The following is a 19,897-nucleotide window of genomic DNA, read 5'->3' on the forward strand; positions in this document are numbered from 1 at the left end:
ACTGTGTGCAGCTCACCCTGAACTAACATAAATAGCATGAGACTATCTACTTCTGCTAAGCTTCCCAGTAAAGCAATGAAAACAAGCAAGCATCCCAGAAAAATGCTCAAAATAGCCCACGTTAACATATGTAGCTTAACAAACAAGGTTCATTAAATTAATAACTTGCTAGTAACAGATGACATTCATATTCTGACTATCTCTGAAACTCACTTAGACAATACCTTTGATGATACAGCAGTAGCAATACAAAGTCATAACATTTACAGAAATGCCAGTGGTGGAGGTGTTGCTGTTTATATTCAGAACCACATTCCTGTAAAGATTAGAGAGGATCTCATGTTAAATACTGTTGCAGTAATATGGCTACAGGTTCATCTGCCTCAACTAAAGCCCACTCTTGTGGGAAGCTGCTATAGATCACCAAGTGCTAACAGTCAGTATCTGGATAACATGTGTGAAATGCTTGACAATGTATGTGATACCAAGAGAGAGGTATATTTTCTGGGCGATTTAAATATTAATTGGCTTTCATCAAGCTGCCCACTCAAGAAAAAGCTTCAAACTGTAACCAGTGCCTGCAACCTGGTTCAGCTTATCAGTCAACCTACAGTGTTTCCTCCTTTAAAAGTTGCGAGCTTACACCGCGGAGTTAGAGTACTGAATATGCTTTTGGGTCCTACTGTGTCTCTAACTGACTGATGAATGGGCGACATAAACATAAATAGAAACTGATAATTGTGCACAACTTCAGTATTACTTACTAAAACTGTTGTTACACTAAGATTTTTATTATTTTATTTTGCTCTTACTGTAGTACTGTAGGCCACTCCCGACTGGTCACGTTGTACAGCGCCTGAGTGGTGCAACAGTCTAAGTCACTGCATAGCAGTGCAGGCTGTGTTGCTACAGATGCTGGTTCAATACCCGTGCCAGCCTCAACTGGGAGACCCATGAGATGACTGTAGGTATTTGGTTTTTCTCCCTCTAAAAATAGAAATAAATAATTCTAATATCAAACTGGCTTTACTTTTCAAATTAGTGAGAATGTCTCACCCCATTGTTCAAGAATTGCCTTTTTCTCACTCACTCTACGTTAAATGAAAACGAAATCTCCAAAATATCGTTACTTTTTAAACAAAGCGATTATTATTATTATTTGTCACGTGTCCTCCCTCTCCGGCCTCTAGGTCACCAGGCTGCTCATTTAAGGCGCACACCTGTCACCATTTATTTATTAAATGTATTTACTCCCTGAACTTGCTTCCTGACTCTCAGCGTACATCGTTACATTATTATTAACAATTAATTTAGAATGATATATATATATATATATATATATATATATATATCAAAGCCCCTTAGATATTCTCACGGATCCTAACGGAAATGCCCCTTAGATAATAATATAGAATCCTCCAATCCTCTAAATGTAATTATTGTCGGAGAGTCACGTCATTGAAAAGAATAGATATACTGTAGGCCTACCATAGGCGAAATGAGTATTGGTTACACTACAATTAGGGTGTGGAAATGTTATGCCCCTTAGATATTAATTTAGAATCCTCCAATCCTCTTATGCTGTAGCCTACTCCGACTGTCACGTTGTACACCGCAATGTTTTCGGAATGCTGCAGCAGCCCACAGGGTGTAAAGGAGGAACGACTGTACCAGGGTAGTTACAAACAGCACAGGAATGAAATTCACAACATGTATTGATCACCGCTTTACTAATGCTGCAGAAATGTGCTTGAAAGCAGTATCCAGATCCATTGGATGTAGTGATCACAATATAGTAGCCATATCTAGGAAAACCAAAGATCCAAAGGCTGGGCCTAATATAGTGTATAAGAGGTCATACGAGAAGTTTTGTAGTGATTCCTATGTTGTTGATGTAATGAATATTTGTTGGTCTGTGGTATGTAATGAGGAGCAAACAGACGTTGCACTTGACACATTTATGAAATTGCGTATCCCAGTTACTAATAAGCATGCACCCATTAATAAATGACTGTAAAAACAGTTAAATCCCTTTGGATTGATGAGGAATTTAAAATTGTATGGTTGAGAAGGATTAGCCGGGAAGAACTATTGGATATCAGAGCGACGTCAATTTACCAACATTACGACCAGGAATACAGCTTTCTTGAAGTGGATTCTTTGTTCGCACCACCACCCAGGACATTGGATCTAATCCCAGAGGCCGAGGTAGAAGAGGTAGAAGAGGTAGACGGAGCGGTCTCCTGGTCAGACTTCGAAGACGTGCACACCACCCACCACTTCCAAGTATATTACTCGCCAATATCCAGTCTCTACACAACAAGGTAGACGTAATTAGGGCAAGGGTTGCTTTCCAGAGAGACTTCAGAGATTGTAACATTCTCTGTTTCACGGAAACATGGATCTCTCGGGATATGTTGTCGAAGTCGGTATAGCCACAGGATTCTTCATAGGATGCGCCGACAGAAATAAAAATTTCTCGGGGAAGAAGAAGGGTGGGGGTGTATGCTTCATGATTAACGACTCATGGTGTAATCATAACAACATACAGGAACTCAAGTCCTTTTGTTCACCTGACCTAAAATTCCTCACAATCAAATGCAGACCATATTATCTCCCAAGAGAAGTATCGTCGGTGATTGTCACCACCGTGTATTTCCCCCCTCAAGCCGATACCACTACGGCCCTCAAGGAACTTCACTGGACTCTATGCAAACTGGAAACCATATATCCTGAGGCTGCATTTATTGTAATTGGGATTTTAACCAAACAAATTTGAGAACAAGGCTACCCAAATTCTACCAGCATATTGATTGTAGTACTCGTGCGGGCAATACACTGGATCACTGCTACTCTAACTTCCGCGACGCATACAAGGCCCTCCCCCGCCTTCCTTTCAGCAAATCCGACCACAACTCCATTTTGCTACTATCGTCTGATAGGCAGAAACAGGATGTTACCGTGATAAGACCTATTCAACACTGGTCTTACCAATTGGAATCCACGCTTCAAGATTGCTTTGATCACACGGACTGGGAAATGTTCTGGGCAGCCTCGGAGAATAATCGATTTATATGCTTATTTGGTGAGTGAGTTTATAAGGAAGTGCATTGGAGATGTTGTACCCACTGTGTCTATTAAAACCTACCCTAACCAGAAACCATGGACACAGAATTTGCGCAAAACTGAAAGCGCGAACCACTGCATTTAACCATGGAAAGATGACTGGCAATATGGCCGAATATAAACAGTGTAGTTATTCCCTCCGCAAGGCAATCAAACAAGCAAAATGACGGTATAGGAACAAAGTATAGGAACAAAGTGCAATTCAACGGCTCAGACACAAGACGTATGTGGCAGGGTCTACAGGCAATCACAGACAACGTCACGTACACCGACGTCTTGCTTCCAGACAAACTAAAACACTTTCTTTGCCCTGCTTTGAGAATAATGCAGTGCCACCGACGCGGCCCATTACCAAGGACTGCGGGCTCCCCCTCTCCTTCTCTGTGGCCAACGTGAGAAAGACATTTAAAATGTGTTAACCCTCGCAAGCCTGCCGGCCCAGACGGTATCCCTAGCAGAGTCCTCAGGGCATACGCAGACAAGCTGGCTGGTGTGTTTACGGACATTTTCAATCTCTCCCTAGCCCAGTCTGCTGTCCTCACATGCTTCAAGATGGCCAACATCATCCCTGTACCCAAGAAGGCAAACATAACTGAACTAAAAAACTATCGCCCCATAGCACTCACTTCTGTCATCATGAAGTGCATTAAGAGACTAGTCAAGGATCATATCACCTCCACCTTACCTGCCACCCTAGACCCACTCCAATTTGCATACCGCCCCAATAGGTCCACAGACGACGCAATCGCCATCACACTGCCCTAACCCATCTGGACAAGAGGAATACCTATGTAAGAATGCTGTTCATTGACTACAGCTCAGCATTCAACACCATAGTACCCTCCAAGCTCATCATTAAGCTTGAAGCCCTGGGTCTCAACCCCACCCTGTGCAATTGGGTCCTGGACTTTCTGACGGGCCGCCCCCAGGTGGTGAAGGTAGGAAACAACATCTCTACTTCGCTGATACTCAACACCGGGGCCCCACAAGAGTGCGTGCTCGTTTTTATTGTTTTTATTTACTTTTCTGCACTTTTGCACACCAGTATCTCTACTTGCACATCATCATCTGCTCATTTATCACTCCAGTGTTAATCTGCTAAATTGTAATTCTTCGCTACTATGGCCTATTTTTTGCCTACCTCCTCATGCCTTTTGCACACACTGTATATAGACTTTCTTTTTTTCTATTGTGTTATTGACTTGTTTATTGTGTTATTGGCTTGTTTATTCCATGTGTAACTCTGTGTTGTTGTCTGTGTCACACTGCTTTGCTTTATCTTGGCCAGGTCGCAGTTGTAAATGAGAACTTGTTCTCAACTAGCCTACCTGGTTAAATAAAAGTGAAATAAAAAATAAATAAAAAAACTTGAATGAAAAATTACTGAGGATAGTAGCGGACGGTATTGCCACTCCTATTTGCTATATCTTCAATTTAAGCCTACTAGAAAGTGTGTGCCCTCAGGTCTGGAGGGAAGAAAAAGTCATTCCGCTACCTAAGAATAGTAAAGCACCCTTTACTGGCTCAAATAGTCGACCAATCAGCTTGTTACCAACCCTTAGTAAAGTTTTAGAAACAATTGTATAGTGGCTTACGAAAGTATTCACCCCCTTGGCATTTTTCCAATTTTGTTGCCTTACAACCTGGAATTTTAAAAAAAAATGTTTTTTTTTAATCATTTGATTTACACAACATGCACAACACTTTGAAGAGGCAAAATATTTTTCATTGTGAAACAGACAAGAAATAAGACAACTACTGAAAATTTGAGTGTGCATAACTATTCACCCCCCCAAAGTCAATACTTTGTAGAAGCACCTTTTGCAGCAATTACAGCTGCAAGTCTCTTGGGGTATGTCTCTATAAGCTTAGCACATCTAGCCACTGGGATTTTTGCCCATTCTTCAAGGCAAAACTGCTCCAGCTTCTTCAAGTTGGATGGGTTCCGCTGGTATACAGCAATCTTTAAGTCATACCACAGATTCTCAATTGGATTTAGGTCTAGGCCATTCCAATACATTGAAATGTTTCCCCATAAACCACTTGAGTGTTGCTTTAGCAGTATGCTTAGGGTCATTGTCCTGCTAGAAGGTGAACCTCTGTCTTATTCTCAAATCTTTGGAAGACAAACAGGTTTCCCTCAAGAATTTCCCTGTACATCCATCATTCCTTCAATTCTGACCAGTTTCCCAGTCCCTGCCAATGAAAAACACCCCCACAGCATGATGCAGCCACTACCATGCTTCACTGTGGGGATGGTGTTCTCAGGGTAATGAGAGGTGTTGGGTTTGCCCCAGACATAGCGTTTTCCTTGATGGCCAAAAAGCTACATTTTAGTCTCATCTGACCAGAGTACCTTCTTCCATATGTTTGGGGAGTCTTCCACATGCCTTTTGGCGAACACCAAACGTGTTTGTTTTTTTTTGTCTTTAAAATCAATGGCTTTTTTTCTGGACACACTTCCGTAAAGCCCAGCTCTGCGGAGTGTACGGCTTAAAGTGGTCCTATGGACAGATACTCCAATCTCCGCTGTGGAGCTTTGCAGCTCCTTCAGGGTTATCTTTGGTCTCTTTGTTGCCTCTTTGATTAATGCCCTCCTTGCCTGGTCTGTGAGTTTTGGTGGGCGGCCCTCTCTTGGCAGGTTTGTTGTCGTGCCATATTATTTCCATTCTTTAATAATGGATTTAATGGGGCTCAGTGGGATGTTCAAAGTTTCTGATATTTTTTTTATAACCCAACCCTGATCTGTACTTCTCCACAACGTTGTCCCTGGCCTGTTTGGAGAGCTCCTTGGTCTTCATGGTGCCGCTTGCTTGGTGGTGCCCCTTGCTTAGTGGTGTTGCAGATTCTGGGGCCTTTCAGAACAGGTGTATATATACTGAGATCACGTGACAGATCATGTGACACAGATTGCACACAGATGGACTTTATTTAACTAATTATGTGACTTATGAAGGTAATTGGTTGCACCAGATCTTATTTAGGGTGGATAAAGAGTTTCCTGTCTAACAGAACACAGAGGGTGTTCTTTAATGGAAGCCTCTCCAATATAATCCAGGTAGAATCAGGAATTCCCCTTGGCAGCTGTCTAGGCCACTTACTTTTTTCAATCTTTACTAACGACAAACCACTGGCCAGTATGCGGATGACCCAACACTATACACGTCAGCTACTACAGAAACTGAAATGACTGCAACACTTAACAAAATGATGCAGCCACCCCCGTGCTTCACGGTTGCGATGGTGTTCTTCGTGTTGCAAGCCTCCCCCCCTTTTTCCTCCAAACATAACGATGGTCATTATGACAAAACAGTTATATTTTTGTTTCATCAGACCAGAGGAAATTTCTCCAAAAAGTACGATCTTTGTCCCCATGTGCAGTTGCAAACCGTAGTCTGGATTTTTTATGGCAGTTTTGGAGCAGTGGCTTCTTCCTTGCTGAGCGGCCTTTCAGATTATGTCGATATAGGACTCGTTTTACTGTGGATATAGATACTTTTGTACCCGTTTCCTCCAGCATCTTCACAGTGTCCTTTGCTGTTGTTCTGGGATTGATGTGCACTTTTCGCAACAAAATACGTTCATCTCTAGGAGACAGAACACGTCTCCTTCCTGAGCGGTATGACGCTGTGTGGTCCCATGGTGTTTGTACTTGCGTACTATTGTTTGTACAGATGAACGTGGTACCTTCAGGCGTTTGGAAATTGCTCCCAAGGATGAACCAGACTTGTGGAGGTCTACAATTTTTTTCTGAGGTCTTGGCTGATTTCTTTTGATTTTCCCATGATGTCAAGCAAAGATGAACTGAGTTTGAAGTTTGGCCTTGAAATACATCCACAGATACACCTCCAATTGACTCAAATTATGTCAATTAGCCTATCAGAAGCTTCTAAAGCCATGACATCATTTTCAGGAATTTTCTAAGCTGTTTAATGGCACAGTCAACTTAGTGAATGTAAACTTCTGAACCACTGGAATTGTGATACAGTGAATTATAAGTGAAATAATCTGTCTGTAAACAATTGTTGGAAAAATTACTTGTGTCATGCACAAAGTAGATGTCCTAACCAACTTGCCAAAACTATAGTTTGTTAACAAGAAATTTGTGGAGTGGTTGAAAAATGAGTTTTAATGACTCCAACCTAAGTGTATGTAAACTTCCGACTTCAACTGTAGATACAACATTGAAATGTTGTTAATACACAAAGTAAGCAAAATGTAATGGCTGTCGTAGGAGAGAGAGGACCAAGGCGCAGCGGGTTGCATGTTCATCATATTATTTATTGTGAACACGAGAAAAACAAGAAAACAGAGAACGACAGTTTCACAGGCTAAATAATAACAGCAGTGCAAAATACAACTACCCACAAATCCCCAGGTGAAAACATGCATCTAATATATGACTCCCAATCAGGAACAACGATGTACAGCTGTTCCTGATCGGGAGCCACACAAACCACACAGAAATAGACAGACTAGAAAACCATAGAAAACCAACACTAGAACAATTACTCAAACCCCAGACTACATAAACCAAACACCCCTTAAATAACACACACAACCCGAACCATATGAAACAAATACCCTTCTGCCACGTCCTGACCAAATATAATACAATTACTCCCTCTGCTGGTCAGGACGTGACACAAAAAACGTATATAATTTGCATATTCATAATGAGTTTGCAGAAATTTTGCAGTTTGACAAAAAAAATGCCACAACAAAACACATTTTTATGTGAAAATATGAGATTGCCGCAAATGTTCAACAAATTGGCCAAAGATTTGCCATAACTGTCTGACAGAAGCCTGTTTTTTTCGGTAAGGGTTAGCATTCCTACACATGCCCCTCCGAGCAGGGTGTATGATGAAATCAGAGCAGGCGTGGGATAGTTTGTGATCATTTTATTCTATTTTATTCCATTGAAGGGTTTTATTTTTATTCTGATTTTTTTTTACTTACTTGTATTCTTATTGTTGTCGCATAGTTGAGAGGTGTACCTGCAAGTATGCATTTCATTACACCGGGTACACCATGTGTATATGAAAAATAAACTTGATTCTATTTTGGATCCTATTTTGATATTAATGAAGAGAGAATGACGGAAGGTACACATGAGAGGACACAACCGAGGGGAAGGATTGGTACCATGGAGGGATGGTTAAAATATGTCAGCTGGTTCTATGGGCTGTAGAGAAACTACAGGGGAGTTATCTTACCAATACCTTAAGAGCACTGTCTGCATACCTGTCAATAACACTTAAGCTATTCATGTTTTTAATAGGTCTAACTTGCTAAAAAGATATCTCAATTGGACTAACCTGAATAGAAATTGATAGGTTTGAAGAAGTTGGATAGATTTACTTTACAGGTATTTTTGTATCTCTGCAGAGGTCTCTGGCCATACTGGTTAACATTAAATTATTTATCTCAGGGCGTGCTGTTGTGTCTTACTGTACCTCTCCAGATCCTCTGCGTCTTTGCCCGGTTCTGCCTTCCCGATGCTAAACTTAGTCTTCAGAGAGCGGGAGCGGGCAATGACCATCTCCACCGCTATCAGCTGGCTGATCATATCCTGTTGGAGGAGACAAATACAGTCACTGAGCACTGGGGTGGGTGATAGGGGTTTGGGGTGCAGGATTGGAAAGGCATATCAACTTCAGGTGGACAGATCTTTTCCACTCACCTCCAGTTTCTTGTAGTCTAGGATGGGGTGGCGCAGCAGCTTACCGGCATGAGAGGTGGCCTGTTGGATGGCCTTTCTTGCAGATAGGATGTCCTCTTCAGACTCTGGACAGGATGGAGAGAATGAAAGAGAGAGAGAGAGACCGAAAAAGAGAGAGAAAGATGGACATGGGGAAAGAGGGAGAGAGATATTCAGCAGCTGTCACCCACCCTCCTCCTTTTCCTTGAGGATTGCAGCGTGGAGGATGCAGGGCAGGAGATGGCAGGTCAGGTCTGCTGGCTTCTGTACTACCAAGTAGTGCAGCACCTAGGGGAGAGGAGGAATATAGAAAACAAACACTCTCTCGCTTACAGCCATTCTGATTGCAGAGGTTGTCAGGGCAATGTACTTGACATTTCAATAGGCATTGCTCTTTTATGTAACTGGTTCATCCGCTTCTTTTGACTTATAGAGGCTGCCTGCCGTATAAACGCAGCTGACCCATCGCTAAGCCCTGCCCCATAATTATGGACAACTAATCGCAGCTCTTGAATGGATAGCAACTGTCATCGAGTCCAACACCTCAGACAAGCTCACGTTTGAAACACATCAAAGGCATTACAAATATGAAGAGTTTTCATCAAAAAATAAATTATTTGAAGGGCTAAATAATTGAACAGTGCAAAAGGGGGTACTTGCTGCTGTGATTCCTGAAATGCAGAGCCTATACTTTTGTTACATTGTTTGCTAGCTCAGTCTTATTGACCACCCAACATTGCTAACGCTAGCTAACCAGTTAATATAACTAGCCTTTTCAAAATGTTAGCTAGCTTGCAATTTTGTCATGTTATGAATACAACTCTAGTCTGCTGTCGACATCAGAATACGATTTCAGAGCTCTAGTTAGCTCCAAAAGTGGTTAGTAACTTTGGCTGCATGCTGACAGTGCATTCAGAGCCATCCAATGGCTAGCCACACTTTAACCTTCATTTTACCAGGTTCCCGTGAAGCAATTGTCATGAAAGTCCACCATAACATACTAGAGCGTCTCCTGATAAGCAATCACTTTTTACCTAAATCTCGTTTAAATTACACAATCTAACTACGACGTTGTCTTGTCACCAGTCAGAAGTTTAGCCATATCTAATGTCGTACATTTATAATTAGGAGCTTTTATTATCTGTTTTAACAAACCTTATTTATTTTTGTACTTTATTGTATATCGTTTTTTCATGGTGTGGTTTTCATATAAGACCTTGTGCTTCCAGCCACACCTGCACACCATTTATGTATTTATTTGTTTTTCTGTTTATCAATTGTTTTCCTTTCGTGCAAATAAATTAAACAACATTTTTATTAAAACAAAAAGTAGTCTGTGTTTAATTTCATTAGATATTAAAACCACAGGATTTCGTCCCGTGGTTAGAAGGGAGAATTGGGCTTCCCGGGAAAATGTTGTCCGAGGTTGCAACAGTAACAAAGGGAGGCGGGGCTTGGCGAAGGGTCAAATGTGTTGGTTAGAGGCAACTCTGCATTTTAATGATACTGCTCTTAATCCAACGCAGGGTCATTCGTTATTTTTGGGTGAGACGGTGATGAGATTCCAGAAGCGCAATCTGATTTGGTATACCCTAATGACACACAACCCTTCAGGCTCTGTTGCACAGGGATAGATCAAACGGCACAGCGCCGCGTTCTTAAGATGTCGCAGAGTGACTTCCTTGTGGTGATGATCTTGACTGCAATCAGAGGAGTGTGGATTATAGAAGCGCTCCTGTTGTCTACCTACCTAAGAGGACAACTTAGTGGAGCAGCAAAAAAATGTCAATCAGAAAATTAATTCCAAACTAAATCGGTGCACCTGGAGTTTACCCAAAAGAGCCGGCTGGCTGGCGGCAGACGGATGAAGGACGTAGTGCTATAGGCTAGATGATGACCGACCTTCCAAGGCCCAGCAAGGTTCCCCTGAACTCAGTTTAAACTCTCAGCGAGGGGACCCGTGGCAGGGAGGGGAGGGACACCTGTGTGTGTGTGTCTCATAGCAGGGACACCTTGTGTTCTGACCTACTTTTACCAGCACTGCGTGGTGATTGGCTGAAACAGGGACAAACAGGCAGAGTGTGTAGTGAACCTGGGAGGGGTCAGTTCTCTGAGTTGGCAGCCCTGAGCTTCAGGACAGGTGGAGCTGTCATTCACTGAGTCTCAGTCTAGCAGCTCAAAATGGAAAAGTATTACCTGTCACAGTCAGAAGCCTTTTTCACCTAGTGATATATAAAACATTATTGCCCCTAAAAAAACAACTAATCCCTTTGAAAAAACAGCCTATCAATATGAGTCAAATATTTATTCTAGTGTAAAAATGTACTACAAAGTCAGTCTTGTCTAAAATGGAATTTGGAACCTGAGTGCATCACAATGAGTACATGAAGGTTGGGTTTGGATTATAGTTATGTCAACAATTCATGCCCCTTTTTGCCTATTAACATGTGGTGGCATCGAGCTTTCTGGGAAAAGACTGGGTGAGTTCGCTTTGCATGACCCAGTGCCCCGGGAGGGCTCACCCACTGGAACGTTTTCCCCAGACAGTGGTTAGTAATTGCCTTTGCTTTGGAAATAGCTACTCTACTGAAAATGTGATTCCATAAAGTTGTTCAACGATCATGGGCAGATGGCCAGGATATGGATTCAATCCGACTAGCTTCTACTTAGGCTGTCAACTGTCAAACCTGAGACTGGTGTGTTGTTGGTAAAGTAGCAGAATTTTGTTCATAGCAAGCTAGCTAGCTACATGTCATTATTTGATAGTCTAGTATCATAGCAGCATAGCCAATGATACTGTGACGTAACTAGTTAAATACATAGCCTCTACCTAACACGTTATGTGAGAAGAAGATTTGTATAGCTAACGTTGCACCTGAAGAGTGGTCTGGGGGCTGTGCTTTGGCAAAGTGGGTGGGGTTATATCCTGCCTGTTTGGCCCTGTCCGGGGGTATCATCGGATGGGGCCACAGTGTCTTCTGATCCCTCCTGTCTCAGCCTCCAGTATTTATGCTGCAGTAGTTTATGTGTCGGGGGGCTAGGATCAGTCTGTTACATCTGGAGTATTTCTCTTGTCTTATCCGGTGTCCTGTGTGAATTTAAATATGCTCTCTCTAATTCTCTCTTTCTCTCTTTCTTTCTTTCTCTCGGAGGACCTGAGCCCTAGGACCATGCCTCAGGACTACCTGGCATGATGACTCCTTGCTGTCCCCAGTCCACCTGGCCGTGCTGCTGCTCCAGTTTCAACTGTTCTGCCTGCGGCTATGGAACCCTGACCTGTTCACCGGACGTGCTTGTTGCACCCTCGACAACTACTATGATTATTATTATTTGACCATGCTGGTCATTTATGAACATTTTAACATCTTGACCATGTTCTGTTATAATATCCACCCGGCACAGCCAGAAGAGGACTGGCCACCCCTCATAGCCTGGTTCCTCTCTAGGTTTCTTCCTAGGTTTTTGGCCTTTCTAGGGAGTTTTTCCTAGGGAGTTTTTCCTAGCCACCGTGCTTCTTTCACATGCATTGCTTGCTGTTTGGGGTTTTAGGCTGGGTTTCTGTACAGCACTTTGAGATATCAGCTGATGTACGAAGGGCTATATAAATAAATTTGAAGACAAGTTTGATTCCTGCTAGCTAATGTTAGCTAACTAGCTAGCTTATAATCAATCAAACCTGATGACCTGCTTGATGCATGCTACCAGCTTTCATTCAATAATGTTTCAACACGAACTGGCTGACTACAGTCCTTGTTTGTTGTGATTGAATGGAAAAGACACACCCAAGAAACACCCACATCAAACCACACCCCCGAGACAACCCTTGTTTGCCTTCTGTCATGGCCGCTAGCATTTCTTAATGAGCATTGATGAAAAACAAGGCTCAATCAGGAAGTGCAGTTGACCTTTAAATGATAGTCAGTGATTGACAATGCACAATGGCTTTGGATAGAAGCTGCCCTTAGGTACAGCTCATCCTCCCCAAACCCTAACCTTGGGGGGGGGGGGGGAATCCAAACTGAACTTATCCTACCCAAATTCTACTGCCTGACAACTCAAAGTGAATTCAGCCGCTGCTCTAAGTTCGCTACATACTTCAGCCTGAGACTGCAATCGTTGAAGTCATTTGTGGTGATGTCAAAATGAGGGGTGTTGTACAAAACAAATTCATCAGCGATTGGATCATCTCTAACCAATCAAAGTATCAAAACCAATGACGAATATCAAAACGCCGCTTTACCCATGTGTGTTCTGGCTCTGATCCAAATCCAGATTCATTGCAGAGAAAAACTAACATCTGTGGGCATAGCATAGCATTTGGCCGGAGCAAGGAGTTTGGGTAGCCAGGCAACAAATCCTAACCTTGGGGGGGGGGGGAACCCCAAACTGAACTCAAGTCAATACTGACGAGCAACTTCATCCTACTTCTGTTCAGTGCTCATCGATGCCTACCTTCTCAGCCTACTAGACAATGCTTTCTCAATGTAGTCCCTGGGGGAGTACCACCGCACAAAGTCCTCCAGGGTACAGCCCGGGCTCGCTGCCTGACACAGAAACAGACACAGGCAGGCATGTCAATGTTTCATTATGTTTCAGAGCTCTACACAGTCAATACAGTGCCTTCAGAAAGTATTCATACCCCTTGACTTATTCCATATTTTTGTTGGGTTACAGCTTGAATTCAAAATGGATTAAATATTTGTTTTATTCTCACCCATCTACACACAATAACCATAATGACAAAGTGAAAACATGTTTTTTGAAGTGTTTGCACATTTACTGAAAATGAAATACAGAAAAATCTCATTTATATAAGTATTCACACCCCAGAGTCAATACTTTGTAGAAGAACCTTTGGCAGCGATTACAGCTGTCAGTCTTACTGGGTATGTCTCTAAGAGCTTTGGATTGTGCAACATTTGCCCATTATATTCTTCACAATTCTTCAAGTTCTGTCAAATTGGTTGTTGATCATTGCTAGACAACCAATTTCTAGGTCTTGCCATAGATTCTTAAGTAGATTTAAGTCAAAACTGTAACTCGGCCACTCAGGAACATTCACTGTCTTCTTGGTAAGCAACTACAGTGTAGATTTGGAGTTGTGTTTTAGGTTATTGTCCTGCTGAAAGGTTAATTCATCTCTGTGTCTGGTGAAAAAGCAGACAACCAGGTTTTTATCCTGAAAAACTCCTTAGTCCTTAACGATTACAAGCATACCCATAACATGATGCAGCCACCACTATGCTTGAAAATATGGAAAGCAGTACTCAGTAATGTGTTTGTAATGCCCATGCAACTTATGTGACTTTTTAGGATACTTATTGAATCAAGACATTTCAGCTTTTTATTTTGTATTAGTTTGTAAAAAATTCTAAAAACATAATTCCACTTTGGCATTATGGGGAATTGTGTGTAGGCCAGTGACACAAAATCTCAATTTAATCAATTTTAAAATCAGGCTGTAACACAACAGAATGTGGAACAAGTCAAGCGGTGTGAATACTTTCTTAAGGCACTATAAGTTTGGTACAGAGGAGACCGCTCCATTTCAGTGAAGCAACAGTAGATGGATTGATGACAATGAGGCTAAAGCATGAATAACGGAGACAGGAGCTCTCCTCAGTAGCCTGGGGGCCCAGGGCAGGACAGACAGAGACACAGACAGAAGGCTTCTCCTCTGCTGCTGTCCCCCTACGGAAAAGTGTGTGTCTGTGTTTGTGTGTGCATGTGACACGTGTGTGTTTGTATACATGTGTCTGCGTGTGTGTGTGCGCAACACACTAAGTTGAGGAGGGGGCTGGTATGTGCTGCATGGCTGTCATATTACCCACCATTCATCAGCGGTCCATCCTCCCTGCTCTGCACCGGCAGGGACTGGGATAATTAAAGCTAAAATGCCAGATTATGCTTGGCTAAGCACAATTACATACAGAGCCGGTTGGCCCCGGCCCCGAGACAGCTCACACTAAATTTAGAGGCCATTCTAACACAACTAATCGCTATACCTGAGTACACAACATTCTTCTTCCTCCAGTTTATAACCTTCCCTCCCTCCCTCCCTCTCTTGTCAGCTGTTGTTGGAGCTCAGAGAGGACAGAAGAAGAAGAGGTTGAGAAGAACATACTCCAAAGTAGAGCATTTAGTGGGCCAGTTAAAAACAGACCGGGGTAATGCGACAAAAAGTTGCGACTGTGCCCCCCCGACGAAACACTATTTGTCAGCGTTTGTTACCGTTGGGAACAAAGGGGGTGGAGCCGGAAGTCCCATCAGAGACGTTTAAACATGGTGACCTGATGTTTTCCAAACCTCTTGGGTCCAACAGCTTGGAGTTAGCAGGTGAGGCTGAATGCTACTCAGCAGAAAAATGTGGTATGGTGACAACAGAGATTAATTCAGCTTTTTTTGGCCTGTTTCTATCACTTTAAGGGAGCTATTAAATGTAACTTGGGTAAATTAATTCAAGATGCATACATAGTGGGATTGTAAAGAGCTGTTTTGTAGATTTGTCCTCATGACAAAGGAAGGAAATTGACTTTAATCATCAAAAGCATTTTCAGTACCAATCAAAAGTTTGGACACACTTACTCATTCAAGGGGTTTTCTTTATTTTTACTATTTTCTACATTGTAGAATAATAGTGAAGACATCAAAACTATGAAACAACACATATGGAATCATGTAGTAACCAAAAAAAGTGTTAAACAAATCAAAAAATATTTTATGAGCAGTCACCCTTTGCCTTGATGACAGATTTACACACTCTTGGCATTCTCTCAACAAGCTTCATGAGGAATGCTTTTCCAACACTCTTGAAGGAGTTCCCACATATGCTGAGAACTTGATGGCTGCTTTTCCTTCAGTCTGCAGTCCAACTCATCCCAAACCATCTCAATTGGGTTGAGGTCGGCTGATTATGGAGGCCAGGTCATCTGATGCAGCACTCCATCACTCTCCTTCTTGGTCAAATAGCCTTTACACAGCCTAGAGGTGTGTTTTGGGTGATTGTCCTGTTGAAAAAGAATTTATAGTCTCACTAAGCATTTATAGTCTCACTAAGCACAAACCAGATGGTGTATCGCTGCAGAATGCTGCGGTAGCCATGCTGGTTAAGTGTCACCAGCAAAGCACCCCCACACCATCACTCCTCCTCCATGCTTTATGGTGGGAACCACACATGCAGATATCATCTGTTCACCTACTCTGCGTCTCACAAAGACACCGCGTTTGGAACCAAAAATCTCAAATTTGGACTCATCAGACCATTGGACAGATTTCCACCGGTCTAATGTCCATTGCTCGCGTTTCTTGGCCCAAGCAAGTCTCTTCTTCTTATTGGTGTCCTTTAGTAGTGGTTTCTTTGCAGCAATTTGACCATGAATGCCTGATTTACGCAGTCTCCTCTGAACATTTGATGTTGAGATGTGTCTGTTACTTGAAGCATTTATTTGGGTTGCAATTTCTGAGGCTGGTACCTCTAATGAACTTATCCTTTGCAGCAGAGGTGACTCTGGGTCTTCCTTTCCTGTGGTGGTCCTCATGAGAGACAGTTTAATCATAGCGCTTGGTGGTTTTTGAGACTGCACATGAAGAAACTTTCAACGTTCTTAATTTTCCACATCGACTGCCCTTCATGTCTTAAAGTAATGATGGACTGCCGTTTCTCTTTGCTTATTTGAGCTGTTCTTGCCATAATATGGACTTGGTATTTTACCAAATAGGGCTATCTTCTGTATAACACCCCTACCTTGTCACAACATAACTGATTGGCTCAAATGCATTAAGGAAATAAATTCCACAAATTAACTTTTAACAAGGCACACCTGAAATGCATTCCAGGTGACTACCTAATGAAACTGGTTGAGAGAATGCCAAGAGTGTGCAAACCTGTAATCAAGGCAAAGCGTGGCTACTTTGAAGAATCTCAAATATATTTTGATTTGTTTCTCACTTTTTTGGTTACTATATGATTCCATATGTCATTTTATAGTTTTGATGTCTTCATTCTACAATATAGAAAATAGTAAAAATAAAGAAAAACCCTGGAATGAGTAGGTGTTTACATTTTTGACTGGTACTGTATGTGTTGAGTTTTCTAGGTCCCGTGTGGCTCAGTTTGATAGAGCATGGCGCTTGCAATGCCTTCGATTCCCACGGGGTACCAGTATAAAAAAGTACCTAAATGTATACACTCACTACTGCAAGTCGCTCTGGATAAGAGTGTCTAGTAAATTGTAAGACGTATTAACCCTAATACTGTTACTGGCATAACATCAACCACTATTATTCAACACTATGGAGGCTTCACCTGGAGATACTTCCAAAATGGAAATAATTTTAAGTGCATTTAGTACTAAAACAGACATCGCTACAGTACATCAGCTAAATAAGACCTCAATCAAATGTCCAATTGCACACCCAACACGAAGCATTTCATTGATATTGATAACACAATTAGCATGCCCTCCACTGTGCCACTGTGAGAGATGAGGGAGATTGTGACAATCTAATCAAACGCCCCCCAGTCTGACACACTGACTGACCGAGAGGCCTGAGACCACTAATAGGCTCCTGTGCCACTCACCCAGTCTGGGTGGCAGCGAGTTTGTGTGCCTCTCTGTGTGTGTTCGCACGTGTCTCTCTCTTTGTGTGTGTGTGTGTGTGTGTGTGTGTGTGTGTGTGTGTGTATGCCAGCGTTAATGTCAGGGTGTGTGTACTGTATGTCGGTCTAGTTGTCAGGGTGTGGGTGTGTGAGGAGTTGTCTAGTTGTCAGGGTGTGGGTGTGTGAGTGTCCTCACCTTAAAAGACTCCATGTCTGAGAGCAGACAGGCACTCTGCATGCAAGCGAGGAGGTGGGCACCCTCAGCTGACGTGCCCGGTTTGGCCAACACCTCCGACTGCTCCTCCAGCAGGTCCTCTGTCATGGGCGCTGGCTCCTATGGAGTGGGAAGAGGACATTCAGAGGTTCAGTGTGTTTTATGGGGTTAAGTGTGTGTATGAAGTAGCATGTGTGTGTGTGTGTGTGTGTGTGTGTGTGTGTGTTGCTTTTCGAGACACGGAAGCCGGAAACCAACCCTAAACATTTAACTATATGTGCTAGGAAATACAACACAGTACTTATTAGTGTGTGAGTATGACACTAGGTTTGGCCCTGTCAGTTACTCTGAGCAGGACAGAGGACAGACTGACAGCTTGTCAGATTCATTAGGGCCCTGTGGAACACTGGAACACCTGAGGCACCTACAACCCTCTGCCAAAAACACCCACAACCCCCTACCAAACCCCCATCAGCCCTGGCTAATGAACACTGCTTCTGTCTGGTAGAGCCATGTCCACAGTCCTGTCTAGTCTCCATGTTCCTAAAGGGCAACTGAACACTGCACAATGTTCGCTAAAATCTGTCTCGATTCCACAACTGGTAAGGCAAGTCATGATCACAGCCACTCAGGTTCATAAATAAAATGGTTATTTGAATTAACATAAAAGACTGACTGTAGAGGGGGGGGGGGGGGGGGGGGGGGGGGTCGGCCGAACTTGCTTGATGAGTTCCCTTGCTCGAGATTTAACAACTTGTGTTAGCTCTCAGGGCTAAAGAACAGGCTTTAGCTCAGAGGGCTAACACTGTTGTGAGTCACACAGAAAACACAGGTTCAATCCCCAGAGAGATATATACAAGATTCACTAGTTCAGATAAATCTGCTAAAAGAAAAGTCCCTAATTTCATAGAGAATAAAAAGGAATTCTGATTCTGCACCCTGGCCAGGTCCTACTAATCACCCCAAACAGACACCCAAAACAATGACAAACAGGCCCCTCCCCCAAAACAAAGTACCCAAAACAACTGCAAACAACCCCAAACAGGTACACAAAAAACCCTAAAGTACCAAAAACAACCACAAACAGGTACCACCAAACAACAAAAGTATCCAAAACAGTGGCCAAAAACAACCACAGATTTTTCACATAGTCGGCCCGGGGATTCGAACCAGCGACCTTTCACTTACTGGCCCAACCGCTAGTCTACCAGGCACCCCACTATTATCACATTGTGATTCTTTGTGGTATCTGTTTATGGTTGGTTGTGGTTGTTTTGGGGTACTTTTGGATACCTGTTTGTGGTTGTTTTGGGGTACTTTTGGGTTGTTTTGGGTACCTGTTTGTGGTTGTTTTGGATACCCGTTTGTGGGTGTTTTGGATACCCGTTTGTGGTTGTTTTGGGTACCTGTTTGTGGTTGTTTTGGAGTACTTTTGGGTTGTTTTGGGTACCTGTTTGTGGTTGTTTTGGATAGCCGTTTGTGGTTGTTTTGGAGTACTTTTGAGTTGTTTTGGGTAGGGCTGCGCAATATCCATATTGCAAAAGCCTGTGACTTTTTGAAACACTACTCAGCTGTGTGTAACATCTATTCAGATATATACTGAACAAAAATATAAATGCAACAATTTCAAATATTACAGTTTATATAAAGGAAATCAGTCAATTGAAATACATTCATTAGGTCAAAATCAATGGATTTCACGACTACTCCACAGCCGGTATCTTGGCTAAGGAGAAATGCTCACTAACAGGGATGTAAACAAATTTGTGCACAAAATTTGAGTGAAATAGATTTCAAGATTTTTTTATTTCAGCTCATGGAACATGTCCACCCTTTACATGTTGCTTTTACATTGTTGTTCGGTGTAATTCAGGTCCCCTGGGAAACACCATAATAACATCTGCTAAACACGTGTATGTGAAGAATACATTTGATTTGGTTCCTGGTATCCTGTCACAACTCCTCCTATACCTGTGTTTCTAGTCATGCTAAACAACACCATAGAATTGTACACGATAAGACGTGTTAAAATATTTTCACACAGCTCTACTGTAGTTGTAGCCGAGTACCGTAGAATGCTTCTCAACCAATCACAATGCTTGTTTTGACCAACCCGTTGTATAAATATGCCATTTACCAGACACTTTTATCCAAAGGAACTTACAGTCATGCGTGCATACATTTTGTTACGTATGGGTGGTCCAGGGAATCGAACCCACTATCCTGGCAACCCAAGTGCTTTGATATAAATCGC

At 42.4% G+C, this 19,897-nt stretch overlaps 1 pseudogene; it reads right to left on the minus strand.

Moving 5' to 3' along the window:
• The window catches only part of LOC115156290 (rab3 GTPase-activating protein catalytic subunit-like), a 90,085-nt pseudogene that overhangs the window by 21,011 nt on the left and 49,177 nt on the right, over positions 1 to 19,897 (minus strand).

The sequence above is a fragment of the Salmo trutta genome, chromosome 20 (genome assembly GCF_901001165.1).
Source record: "Salmo trutta chromosome 20, fSalTru1.1, whole genome shotgun sequence".
Classification (NCBI taxonomy): Eukaryota; Metazoa; Chordata; class Actinopteri; order Salmoniformes; family Salmonidae; genus Salmo; species Salmo trutta.